Here is a 13,608-nt window from a genome sequence, read left to right as displayed (position 1 = left end):
GGAAAGGGAAGGGGGTGGGTACCAGGAAAGCTGCCACAAAGGAGCTGTGTGCGTCTGGCTCTGCAGAGAAGAGGAGGGATCAGATATCTCCATGTGGGAGGCAGGGAATTCTCAGCTTTCAAGAGCCAACCAGCCATGATTAATAGGACGTGTGAGACAGCAGCAGGGCCCAGGCGGGCAGATGAAAAACAGGATGATAGGGTCTTGGAGGATGGGGCTGGTGCTCCTTCCACTCTCCTCTTAGCAACAGCTTCCGCCAGGACCTGAGCTCAGGCTGGGTCTGCAGGTCAGTGGCCTCTAGATAGCCTTCAGGAGGGGAGGGTAGAAGAGGGGAGGGGAGGGGAGAAGAAGGGAAGGGAGGGGAGGGGAGGGAGGGTCTGAGAACCAGAGAGGCTTTTATAAAGTTTATCTGACATTAGATAAACTTCCTGGGAAGAGCGTGTGAAGCAGCAAAAATAGGCAACCCCCCAGGACTGGATTATGTGTGCCCAGAAGAAAAGCTTTAGAAACAGGGCTGCCTTGCTCACACCTCCAAGCCCCTTCACTGTCCACGATTTCTTCCAACTGCAGGTTGTGCTCAGTGGTGAGGTGGAGATCCCAACACTGAGGACTCGGCCCTGGCGGGTAGTTCAGTTGGTTAGAGAGCATCATCCTGAGAAGCCAAGGTTGTGGGTTTGATCCCCAGTCAGGGCACATACAAGAATCAAGCAATGAATGCATAAGTAAGTAGAACAACAAATCTCTCTCTCTCTCTCTCTCTCTCTCTCTCTCTCTCTCTCTCTCTCTCTCTCTCTCTCTCTTTCACACACACACACAACAACAACAACAACGAGAATGCCATTAGGTTAGGGTCTGCTTGAGGTTGCCTAGTGGTTTTCAAGCTTCAGCATCACCTGGGAGGGCTGTTAAAACACAGATTTCTGAGCCCCAGTCCAGAATCTTTAAGTGCATAGAGGTGGGGTACCCCAAGTTTCCAGTTATCTGACTCTTGTGTTTTGAGAACCACCGAAGTAACTTGTTCTGACCTGAGAGGCTGTCTGGGGCTGAGGAGAGGGCATGGGATTTGCAAACAGGCAGCTCTGGATATGGGGTTTGACTCCTCAGGGTAATTCTGAGGCTCAACTAAGACCGTAGTTGCAAGCCCATTTGTAAACAGAGAGGTGAGATTCACTGTCAGTTATCATTGCACCCAACATAGAGCTGTAAAATGTGCTTTCTTCTCCTAAAATAATTATAGCTGTGACCTAAGAATCACACTCCTTTGTCACTCCTTTTCTCCCATTGGGTTAATCAGATCCTCCCATGTAAGTGTTCAGAACATGTTTAATGTCAGAAGGAAATGCGCATCTCTTACATTTGAGAAATGCAGTCCCTTTAAATGTCTCAGCTACTTGTAATTTTACTGGTCCAGTCCTTGGAATGGGTTATCCAGAGAAAGAGATTCAGGCATTTCGTTTGCGAAGGTGAAATGCAGACTGGGTAAGTCTCTTCCTAGAATGGCATCCTCTCTGAGGGCACCACATCTACTGGAGGCGTGGCTTAGCACACAGCCGCCAGCTGCAGCCCCTGCAGGACGTTGGAGGTGTGAACCTGTGTGCAGCTAATGGATTCTCTCCGTGGCTCGCTTCAGTAGCTTGCCCTGTTCCGTGTTCATCTAGCATTTCTTGCAGAAGAAATCAAGTTCCCTCATGTATCAATTCACACTGAAACTGTTACAGAAGACCAGAGAAGACCAAGCAACGCTTAGAGAGATGGAGTTACATTTTTTATTATTATTACGAGCAGGCCCAGAGAAAAATGTCTCTAGAATTCTGGGTGAAGTCACACAGGAAGTTTCCTGTATTTATACCTTTTTATCCTCTTTGTCTCCCAAATATGGGGTTTTTCCGGTTCCCTTTGCAAGTTCTTTTTTTTTTTTTTTTAATATATTTTATTGATTTTTCACAGAGAGGAAGGGAGAGAGATAGAGAGAGTTAGAAACATCGATGAGAGAGAAACATCGATCAGCTGCCTCTTGCACATCCCCCACTGGGGATGTGCCCGCAACCCAGGTACATGCCCTTGACCGGAATCGAACCCGGGACCTCTCAGTCCGCAGGCTGACGCTCTATCCACTGAGCCAAACCGGTTTCGGCACCTTTGCAAGTTCTTAAAGAGCCCTTATGTGCTGGGGCTTTGAGACCTCAACCAAAGGTTTGGCCTAGTGCCAGCACTGATAACTTCATCTGGGAAGGTTTAATGGCCTCTCTGAAATGGGAGTAGTCTTATTTTCCTTATTATTTAAGCCAGCAAGCATCTACAGAAGCCAAAATAGCAGGGTTAAAATGTCGAACAGCAGTTTTTATATAAGATAGATGCTCCAAAACAAATTTGTATTTTCTAATAGCAAAACTGACTGTTCTGCCAGAAGGCTGTAATGCAGTCATTAAGAAGGTGCTGATATGGAAATAGCTCTAAAATAAATTGTAAAGTAAAAAAAAAAACAAGGTGCAAAAAAAAAAAAAAGTGCTACATCTCTGTAGCCTGGCAGGGAAAGTGTTTGTGGATTTAGAATACCTAACTAACAACCTGAGACTTCCTCTGAGCTTTCTGCTGAATTGCCTGGGGTCACTTCATCACAGCACCCTGGAGTGCGAGGAGGTATGAGAGCTGTTCTTCCGAACTGCAATGTGTATACTCAGCACACGGTGACTGGTCAAAGGTAAATTAGGATACCTTCGAAGAGCCTATCTGACCAAAGATCAGTTTGGATCGGGCCGTACCAAACAAAAGGTGGTCACGAGCCCTCCATCAACAGGTGTGAGGAGAACGATTTTTATAGAGCAGATGCCAAAGCAAATCCAATAAATTGCTTGATCGGCTGTAGCTTGAGCATGGTCTTATTTAGGAAATCCTAATTGGCTGTTTGTTCTTAAGTTTTGTTTTCTGAGATTCGAGCGCATTGACTGTGGTTTAGGTTTTGGTTTGTTTACGTACGCTACCGAGGCATCAGCGCCACCTCGGTCCATAGTTTTACACTAGGGTTTACTCTCGGTGTCGCACATTCTAAGGGTTTGGACAAATTTATAATGACAGGTATCCATCGTTATAGTGTCATCCAGAGCGTTTCACGGCCCTAAAAATCCTCTAAATTTCATTTGTTCATCCCTGCCTCCTCTCTAACACCTGGCAACCACTAACCTTTTTATTGCTTCCATAGTCTTGCCTTTTCAAGAATGCCAGATTGGCTTCTTTCCCTTGGTATAGTAAAATGTATTTAAGTTTCCTTCCTGTCCTTTCATGGCTTGGTAGCTCATTTCATTTTAGTGCTAAATAATATTTCATTGTCTGGATGTACCACAGTTTACTTATCCATTCACCTACTGAAGATTCTAAAAATCTTTTATGAGTAAAAGGAAACCCCATACTCATTAAGTACTCACTCCCCATCCCCTTCTCTACCCACCTCCTGGCAACTACTAATCTACTTCTGGTCTCTATGGATTTGCCTCTTCTGGACATTTCATATAAATAGAATCTCATTAATTCTTTTACCTTCCTTACACTTTAGTCTTTCATTCATTTGCTCATTTTCCACTTCTCATCCCTAGATGCTCAACCTTCTCCTGCTACAAAGTGTGACATTGTGTTAACTTCCTTTGGTGTATTTGGATTTTAAACCCATATGAATGTAGCAGGCATAAAGCAAAAAAAAAAAAAAAAAAAAAAAGTATTTTGAATCATTTTTCTGGGCCAGGTGATTCCCCTCACCTGGTTCATCCTCAGAGTCACCTGGAGAATTTCATGAACTGCAGATTCCACCTGGCCACGAGAGAAGTCTTACCTAGATTCCTAGGGTGTCTTTGGCATGGCTTCGAAAGTCGTCTTTTGTTCGTGTGCATTTGTGAGCACTCTGGGCAGGGCTGGAAGCAGTGTAACAGTGAGCCCTGGGCACAGCATGAGGGTAGCACTCATGCTACCCCCTTGCTCCACCCCAGTCAGGGGTCTCCTAAAATTGTGTGGGGAAAATAGGTGCCTCTAGTCTAGGCAGTGGTTCTCAACCTTGGCTGCACATTAGAATCACTTGGGAATCTTTTTTAAATCTTGATTTCTGGGCCTCATCCTCCGGAAATTCTGTTTCTTTGTTACTAATGTGTGGCCCCACCCCATAACAAAGAAACAGAATTTCTGGAGGATGAGGCCCAAAAATCAGGATTTTAAAAAGATTCCAAGGTGATTCTAATGTGCAGCCAAAACTGAGAACCACTGCCCTAGGCTAGGGGGTTGGAGCCAGCAGCCTGGCTCAGAAAATACACAGGTTATACTGATAAGGCCTCTTGACTTAAATGGCATGGGTTTTCACTGTTATCTTTTAAAAGATGGTATCTTTAATCAGTGGCCACAACCACAGGGCAAGAGATGTCTGAGAACTATTTATAATTTGTGACATTGACTTGTCTCAAATGGAAGCGTTCTAAGACGCTGCATTAGTCTCCTAGGGCTGCTGTAACAACTACCAAAACCTGGGTGGCTTGGAACAGCAATTCATTCTCTTCCAATTCTGGAGGCCTGACGTCTGAAATCAAGGTGTTGGCAGGGCCATGCTCCCTCTGAAACCTATAGGGGAGAATCCTTTATCTGCTCTTTCTGGCTTCTGGGATGTGCTGGCCAACCTTGGCATTTCTCAGCTTGCAAGTGCATCCCTCCAATCCCTGCCTCCACGGTCACATGACCTTCTCCTCTCCTTGTCTGTGTCTGTATCTCTGTCTCGAAATCTCCCTCTCCTAGTAAGGACACCGATCATTGAATTTAGGCAGCTGTAATCCAGTATGACATCATCCTAACTGGATGGCATCTGCAAAAAAACCTATTTCCAAATAAGGTCGCATTCATAAGTTCCGGATGAACATGAATTTTCACGGGGTGGTTGGGGTTACTATTCAACCCAGTCCAGGTCGTTTTTCCATTTGATTTGGGCTTGTTCTCTTCACCTCGCTCTACATAAGCTGGGGACTTTCGTCAGGATTTTAATGTTGCCAACCGTCTAGCACCAATTTAAAAAGAACGGAAAAGGATATTCTCACACCTGAATCGGCACATCACATTCTTCGTGTGCTCTGCTCCCCCATAGAAATGCACATTTATAAGGGAGCTTCCTCTAGGGTCTCACCAGCTTGTACATTCCCAAATATAGCTTGTCTCAGTTTGTAGTCAATTCAGCCCTAGGGAGGCTCAGTGATTTTCTAAGTTCACGCAGTTCATCAATCGCCTACAAAATGTTTGTTAATTCTCTACTACATAGAACCCTCTATGCCGAGTGGTGTAGGGGCCCTTGACTCTAGATTGCTCGTCTCTTGCTTTTTCCTGTCTAAAATGCTATGTCGGCCCTGGCTGGTGTGGCTCAGTGGATAGAGCGTCAGCCTGTGGACAGAAGGGTCCCGGGTTTGATTCCGGTCAAGGGCACATGCCCAGGTTGCTGGCTCGATGCCCAGTGGGGGGCGTGCAGAAGGCAGCCGATCAATGTTTCTCTCTCATCATTGATGTTTCTCTCTCTCCCTCTCCCTTTCTCTCTGAAATCAATAAAAATATAAAAATAAATAAAATAAAATGCTATTTCATCTCACAGCCTCAAATCATCTGCTTCTGAACCCCAGCCATGATTTGCTTTGTTCACTATGGGACTGATGGTGAAAAGCAATCATGGTGAATTTGTTTTGGGTTTCAGCAGCACCAAGCTGTATTGTAGTCATTGCATTCTTTATCTCCGTACACTGGCAACTTTTGAAAAAGCCAGTATCATTTAAGAACGTTCTCTCTGTTTGTTCCATTTGAGTTCTGATTTGAAGGAGCGTATGCTGGGTTCTTACAGTCCCAGTGAGGGGCAGCGACAGAACACTTCCTGTGAGATAACTTGTTAACAGCAAGTCCCAGTGGCCTCGCCCTGCAAGCCCACATAGGCGTGGGGTGGTAAGGAATATCGGCGTTGGCCTAACACTACCTTCTGGGAGGTATCTAAACCCTTCTCCCACTCCTGGGCTCCAGCCAAAGGACATTCTTGATAAACCAGTAAAATGTCATTAATTTTTATTAAATCTTGATCCTTGCATTGACATCTTTTGAACAGCCCGTATATGAAATAAGTGCATGTAAAGCACTTTTGCTGCATACTGAAGTACTGTGGTTGTCTGAAAAGGCACTGAGTCATTGTTTAAGTTGCAAACGGAACTGCCTGCATTTTCCATGGAGCACCATTTTTATTTTCTGAAACAACACCTAGCAGACAAACTAGATTTATTCCCACTTGAGTATTTGGCAGGCATTTCTTAAAAAATGAGTGAAGTGAGCATGCCACTTTAAGGAAAAATTATCAGCATTGTTGCCAATGATAAAATTTGAAGTTTCAAGTAAAAATTAGAATTTTGGAGAACTTGTACCCATCACTCTAGTGAGTGGGACTGGAGGAAGGGTTTCCTCATGTCAGTGTAGGGGGCCCTCTTCCATGATGACTAATTGATGCCTCAGATGGACCTTTCCTTTGCTTTCTTTCAAATCATACATGTTCCTGCTTCAGGGTCTACATTATTCCTTCTCCTGGAACATGCTTAGTTGAGATCAGGGATCAAAGATCAGGGGTCAGCAAACATAGCCAATAGTCTATTTGTTATACTGCATCTGATCTAAGAATGTGTTTTGCATTTTAAAATGGTTAGAAAAACATCAAAAGAAAAATAATATTTTGTGGCCCATGAAAAGTACATGAAATTCACATTTCTTTTTGTCTCCTCATTTTGACAGGCTCCCTGTGTTTGTTTCTATGTAGTAGACAGCTCTGTTATGTCTCCCAGTCTTGGAAGAGGGGCCTTATATAGTAGATGTCCTGTAGGGCCCAATGGCACAGCCTCCCTGGTCACCAGAACTGGGCATTCCAGGTTAACCCCCACGTGGGCTGTATGCACCCTCTTGCTCCAGCTGAACCTTGATTCCTATTTTCACATCAGTGGGAAGGATTGACCCCAGGGTGATCAGCTGTGAGGAGTTGACCCTACAAAGCAGAACTTGCTTCAGCAGGGCTCTGGTACTTGATGAGTCTGCTCCTTGAATGTGTCGCATGTGGAGGTGGTTGGGTGGTGTTTTGGCATCGTCTGAAGCTGTCCACTGGCTGTGCTGACTCTGGGGCCTACCAGAAGGTCAAGGCCAAAGCCAGCTGCAGCCTGTGCCCTGCTGTGGGCCAGCTGGCATGAGCTACGGAGCAATTTGCGGATGGCTGCTACTTGTGCTGGGCTTGGAGGTGCCCAGGAGACGCCAAACTGTGAGCCGAGGCTAGCTGCTGCTAGTACCAAGCCTGCGCCCCCTTAGCAGGAGATATGGGGCACCTCAAGGCCAGATGTTATTTTGGGGGTGTTTGTGAATTTTTAAGAGATTTTAGGCAAGACTGAAGCATGAGCTAAGACAGACCATTTGTATGGGAAAATCACTGGAAACAGCTTGGGTGGGCCCACAGTTTGGGTGGGCAGGGTCTCAGGGAATCAACTGGGGAGGGGAGAGGGGTCGTGATCAGTGTTAGCCAGGTTGGTGGAAACTTGGATATGGTGCTGGTCTGCCGTCTCTGTGGAGGGAGGACTCAGCAATGGAACAATGGCTCTGCCAGCACGCCTGTATGAAAGAAAGCTGCCCCTCCTGCCTTTGCCCTGAATCTAGATAATTCAGTTCCGCCCTCTGTGTCCCTGGCACCTTTGGGCCGCTGTCCCAGAACTGGAGCTCAGAATGAGTCAGCCTGAGTAAGTCTGTGTGAAGGCCCTTTAAGAGGAGCACCTGGGACTCCAGAAGCCCTCTGTCTCACTCAGGGACAATCTCTGCTAATTTTCACAGCCAGAAGTTATGGGGACTTCTCTTCTTGGCACTGGCACCCTGCGCTGAGGAGCCTGGTGTGGGCTGGACCTGTCACTCCTCAGGGGGGACCTGTGCCACCAAGGGGTCTCCACCCCTCCTGCCATTCTTGATGTGGCTTCTTCTGTATATCCTTAGTTATACGACTTCTGTTCAGCTAGATTTCAGGCAGTTTTGAATGATAATTGTTTTGTTGTTTAGCTGTAATTTAAAATATATATATATATATCAGAGAGTAAATGAGAGGGAGAGAGAGATAGAAACATCAATGATGAGAGAGAATCATTGATCGGCTGCCTCCTGCACACCCCACACTGGGATTGAGCCCACAACCCAGGTTTGTGCCCTGACTGGGAATCAAACCATGACCTCCTGGTTCATAGGTTGATGTTCAACCACTGAGCCACGCCGGCCAGGCTGTTTAGTTATAATTTTGATATGGTTGTGGGAGGATGCACATACCACACTTATTAACTCGGCCTTCTTGACTGGAAGCCTGCACCTTGGATTTTAGATGTGATCATTGGTTTCTATCAGGCAAGGCCAGGGCAGAGAAGACCCAGGGAATGGTTGGTATGCTGCACAAAAGATGCCTTCATAAGGGCTGGTGGTGGGGTTTTAAGTGAAGGAGATGAAGAGAATATTTGCAAGAGAGGCAATGGGAATTCCTAGGGTAAAGAGAGGGGGAGGTACTCTCCAAGGGACACAGGTCAAACCCAAGTTACCTGTAAATATGTATATCTCTTATAAATAAATAGGAGAAATTTAGATAGTGCTTCTATGTGCCAAGGATTATTCTAGGTCAGTGATGGCGAACCTATGACACGCGTGTCAGAGGTGACACGCAAACTCATTTTTTTGGTTGATTTTTCTTTGTTAAATGGCATTTAAATATATAAAATAAATATCAAAAGTATAAGTCTTTGTTTTACTATGGTTGCAAATACCAAAAAATGTCTATATGTGACACGGCACCAGAGTTAAGTTAGGGTTTTTCAAAATGCTGACACGCCGAGCTCAAAAGGTTCGCCATCACTGGCCTAGGTGTTTTACAAGTTAACCTCCCAGCAACCTGTGATGTAGGCACTATTAACATCTCCAGTTTCATGTGAGTGAGCTGTGGTGAAGAGCAGTTAAGTAACTCACTCAAGCTCCCGCAGCTGCTAAATGGTGGATCTGGTCTCAAACAAGTCAGGCTTGTTTTAATATCCTTCCACCAAACCATGAAACGGTGGTGTTTGTATGACCCGGTGCTGAGGATAGCACAAAAGTCAGAGTTACAAATTCTGGTTGATCTTCCTTCCCCTGAAACTGGATCACCCTTACAATCCCTTGGTTTACTCAGCCAGGACACTGTGGGTCTCCAGCCTTTCCCCCTGCTCACAGCCAGTCCCGGGATCCCTCTTGGCTTGTCCTGTTCTTAGATGGGGTGTCCTGTCTCTGTTCCAGTGAACAGTCAGGGTTCAGTCAGAGAAATAAAGACCACCACCACCAGGAGTGCTGTTAAACGGGGGACTGACAACGGGCACTAAATCATTTGGGGAGCTGGTCAAAAGGTCTAGTATGATGTTCTGGAAGTGAAGATGGATACAAAGCGGGGGGGGGGGGGGGGGAGGACAAAGACAAACTTGAACCCACAACCATAAAGCCAGAACCAAAGGAGAGACTGCAACCCACGTATGTCTTTCAAAAAGCCTCCAAATTCAAGGAAGTGGGTGTCCCATAGAAAAGCCAGACCTGCCCCTATGGAACTGAACACACACTTGGCCCAGGACTCAGAAGCCGAAGGAGGTGCCAGTGGGAGCTGGGGAGTCCCTGAGGCACTGTGACCGACCGCACCTCAACACCCTGCAGCAGTCTATGTAGAAGGAATTTGGCAGCTGTTTCACTTCCGCCTTCCAAATCCCATACCAGATGTCTCCTGCGGCCATGCCAGCCGAGAATCTGCGGGAAGGGGAATTCCAGGAAACGTAGTTCCAGTTTAACTAAATTACTACATTACCAAGCCACATACTTGGGATGGGACACCCTACTTATGCTGGAGAAGCCCCACTGGCTTTCACTGGCTTTTAAAATTTGGGGGTGGGGTGGGGTGGAGAGGCTGGGTAGTAGTGGGGGCAGAATCCAGAAAATTTCCTTTCTTTAATATTTACTTTGTGTTTTATTTATTCCTCCCACGCCCACCCCTGGACATAGTGGTACTTTTCAGTTACAGTTCATGTTTAATATTATTTGGTATTAGTGTCACATGACTGGCTGCAAATAAGAATTTGTGTGCTGGCCTTTTAAGAGGGCACCTGTGTCTCTAGCCGACTCCCTGGGGGACAGAATCCCCACTGATTTCCACAGCCAGATGTTTTGTGGGCGCCTCTTCCCCCTCGGGTGCTCTGGGCTGGGGAGCCCGGCATCGGTTTGACCTCACACCCTCCGTGGGTGCCTTTGCGGCTGAGGTATCCCTTCAGGTTCTCAACCGCGACCTGTGGGTGCAGAGAAGGCCCCTTTCGCACCTCAGCCCTTCCTGCGAGCCTGGGTGTGGCTTCTGTACATCCTGGCTTATAAACTTCTCTGTTCGGGTAAATTGTGTTATAATTCAGTTGTCATTCCAGTTTGGGAGGGAGGGAGTGGAACTGTCGCTTTGGGCAAGTGTTTTGTTGACTCCAAGCCCAACAGGAACTTCTTTTGGAGAAGCGTGTTCTGGCGCCCCCTGGTGGCTGACCCGCCACCGTCTTGGCTCCACTTCGTGATTTAGCTCTTAGAGCAGCGGTTCTCAACCTGTGGGTCGAGACCCCTTTGGGGGTCGAGCGACCCTTTCACAGGGGTCGCCTAAGACCATCATCGGAAAACACATATATAATGACATATTGTTTTTGTGATGAATCACTGCTTTAATTATGTTCAATTTGTAACAATGAAAATACATCTGCATATCAGATATTTACATGATGATTCATAACAGTAGCAAAATTACAGTTATGAAGTAGCAACGAAAATAATTTTATGGTTGGGGGTCACCACAACATGAGGAACTGTATGAAAGGGTCGCGGCATCAGGGAGGTTGAGAACCACTGTCTTAGAGCCTCTGGTGGGGACACCCCATGGGTCCTTCAGAGTCACCCTCCCCCTCCGATGTCCTTGAGCCTCTTCTCCGCAGAAGCGGTTGTTATTCCCATCAACACTCAGTTATGAAGAACAGAGAATCCCTGACAGTCACCAGTTTGGGAAGTGCAACTGATTTTTTTTTTTTTTAGGATCTTAATGATATAAGCCTTACATTTCAAAATGCATTTCCCCTTAAGTATTGAACAGTGTCTTTTGAATATGCCACAATTACATGGCAGAACGTAAAGGACAGTGTAATCATATCTCCCACTCTGATCTCCAGGGTAGGCCCAGGGTTGTTTTTACTTAAATATCCTCACAATTGGAGGTAACATAGCCTCGGGCAGAGTCAAACTTTTGCCTGTGGCAGAACCGCCTGGAGGGTTGGTTAGAACTCTGCTGGTTCCCATTCCCAGAGTTTCTGACTCTAAAGGTGTGGGGTGGGGTCTGAGAACTTGCAGTCCTATCATGTTTCCAGGTAATGATGGTGGGTGCTGGCCTGTGGCCATACTTTGAGAACCACTGGCTTTGTGGTTAAGATGACAGGCTTCGAGGCCAGGCGCCATGGGTTGGGCTCCCAATTCACCATCTCTTTGCTGTGTGACCTCAGCCAAATTGCCCAATATCGGTATGCTTCGATTTCTTGCCATGTGAAATGGGGATCATAAGGGTACCCACCTACTTTTGGGGGTTACAGTGAGGCTTAAATAAATTAATCCACATAAAATACAGATACTGTATTTATCCATAAAATACCTTACCCATATAAAATATAGAGACAGCATATAGTAAGCACTCCGATATTTGCCATTATTTTAATTCAGAATGTTTTGTGCGTCAGTAATTATGTAGCAAGTGCATATTATAAAATAGTCCAGATCCACAGGTGTTTCATACTTACTTATGAAGGTGGAATCAGCAAGAAATTGGAGGGGGGTTTTTTGTTGTTGTTTTTTTGTTAGTTTGTTTTTTTGTTTTGCTTGTTTTTTGGTGGAGGTGCCGGGGATTGAACCTGGGACCTCGTGCTGTTTGTTTTTTTAAATATATTTTTTATTGATTTCAGAGAGGAAGGGGGAGAGAGAGAGAGATCAATGATGTGAGAGAATCATTGACCGACTGCCTCCTGCACACCCTCTACTGGGGATTGAATCCACAAACCAGGCATGTGCCCTGACAGGGAAGCCAACTGGGACCTCCTGGTTCATAGGTCGATGCCAACCACTGTGCCACACCAGCCGGGCAGAAATTGAAGTTTTAAATTGAATTTCTCAGTAATTCCTTGTGAAATTTTTGTATCTTTTCATATTTGCCCCTGCATACTTTTCTAATGACAATCACAGAACTTGGAAATGTCCAGCAAATGCACTAGGAAAAAACGTATTATGATAGAAATACAGCGTAACATTTAATGGAAAAGCTAATTTTAAGGCAAAGTTTTAATTTCCTAGTTGAACAGAGGGTGGCAGCACTACACGGGAATTCTGCAGAAGAGTGTTGCTCTGAGCTGCCTCCCTATCTCCGACCTGCACTTTCCACCACAGGCTGGCTGCTTTGTACTTTGAGCCGCATTTCCTGGGTCTCAGACTCTTTAATATTCCTGTTTAGGCTTTAGACCTTCAGTGGACGGAGCTCCCTTCCTGTCGGGGACTCCATGTCAGTTCATGGGTTAGGAAACAAGTTTCACCACCGCAGCAAGGCTAGCCCGAAGTGGGACTCCAAACTGGTTCCTGCGCCTCTGAGTTCCTGTGTAAAAGGAGGACAGTGGAATGGGGGCTCTCCGAGATCATCAGCCCTGACAGCCGGGGAAGTGGAGGGGCGTCCCAAGTTCACAGTGAGGCTTGCAGGAGGTGTCACAGCAGGCAGGGCCATTTGAGCTCCCCAGCGAGTTCGGGCTGCAGGACTGCTGGAAGCGTGGGTCCGCGCCAGCCTGTGCCAGGCCAAGACCAACACGGCGCCCCCTGGAGCATCCTGTTTAGCTGGTGTAAGAAATGTAAAAACACCGTCTGCCAAGTTAAAACAAACCAGGATGTGCCAGGAAATTCAGTGGAAACTCACATCCATGTTTAACATACAGCCGATGACGTCAACGAAGTTGCATCCCTCCGTAGACTTTTTCAGGGGCCCCCTCTTCTGTCTTTGGGGTACTTCAGTGGAGATTGTCGCTTTGGGCAAGTGTTTTGTTTAATCAAAGCTTAACAAAAACAGATCCAGAGACGGAGAAGCATCGATCAGACCGTCAAATCTCAGAGGGAGGGTAGGGGAGGGTGGGGGTAAGGGGGAGAGATCAACCAAAGGACTTATATGCATGCATATTGGCCTAACCAATGGACACAGACAACAGGGGGGTGAGGACATGAGAGGGAGGATAGGAGGTAACGTGGGGGTAAGGACACATATATAATAACTTAATCAATAAAAAAAAAGCTTAAGGTGTTTTTGTTCAACAGAAACGTCTTTTGGAGAAGGATGCTCTGGCGCCCTCTGGTGACTTCTCCTAAGTAAGGCACCATTCACCTTATTAATGCCTTTGAACCTCTCACACCAAAATAATCCCGTTTTTACCTTGGAGTCCTGTTACCTGCTTCTGGATTATTGCTTTTTTAAAGCTAATTCTATGATCCCCCCCAAGTAGCGGTTATGAG

This window comes from Myotis myotis, unplaced genomic scaffold (assembly GCF_014108235.1).
Source record: "Myotis myotis isolate mMyoMyo1 unplaced genomic scaffold, mMyoMyo1.p scaffold_m19_p_11, whole genome shotgun sequence".
Classification (NCBI taxonomy): Eukaryota; Metazoa; Chordata; class Mammalia; order Chiroptera; family Vespertilionidae; genus Myotis; species Myotis myotis.
This window is presented reverse-complemented; position numbering follows the sequence as displayed.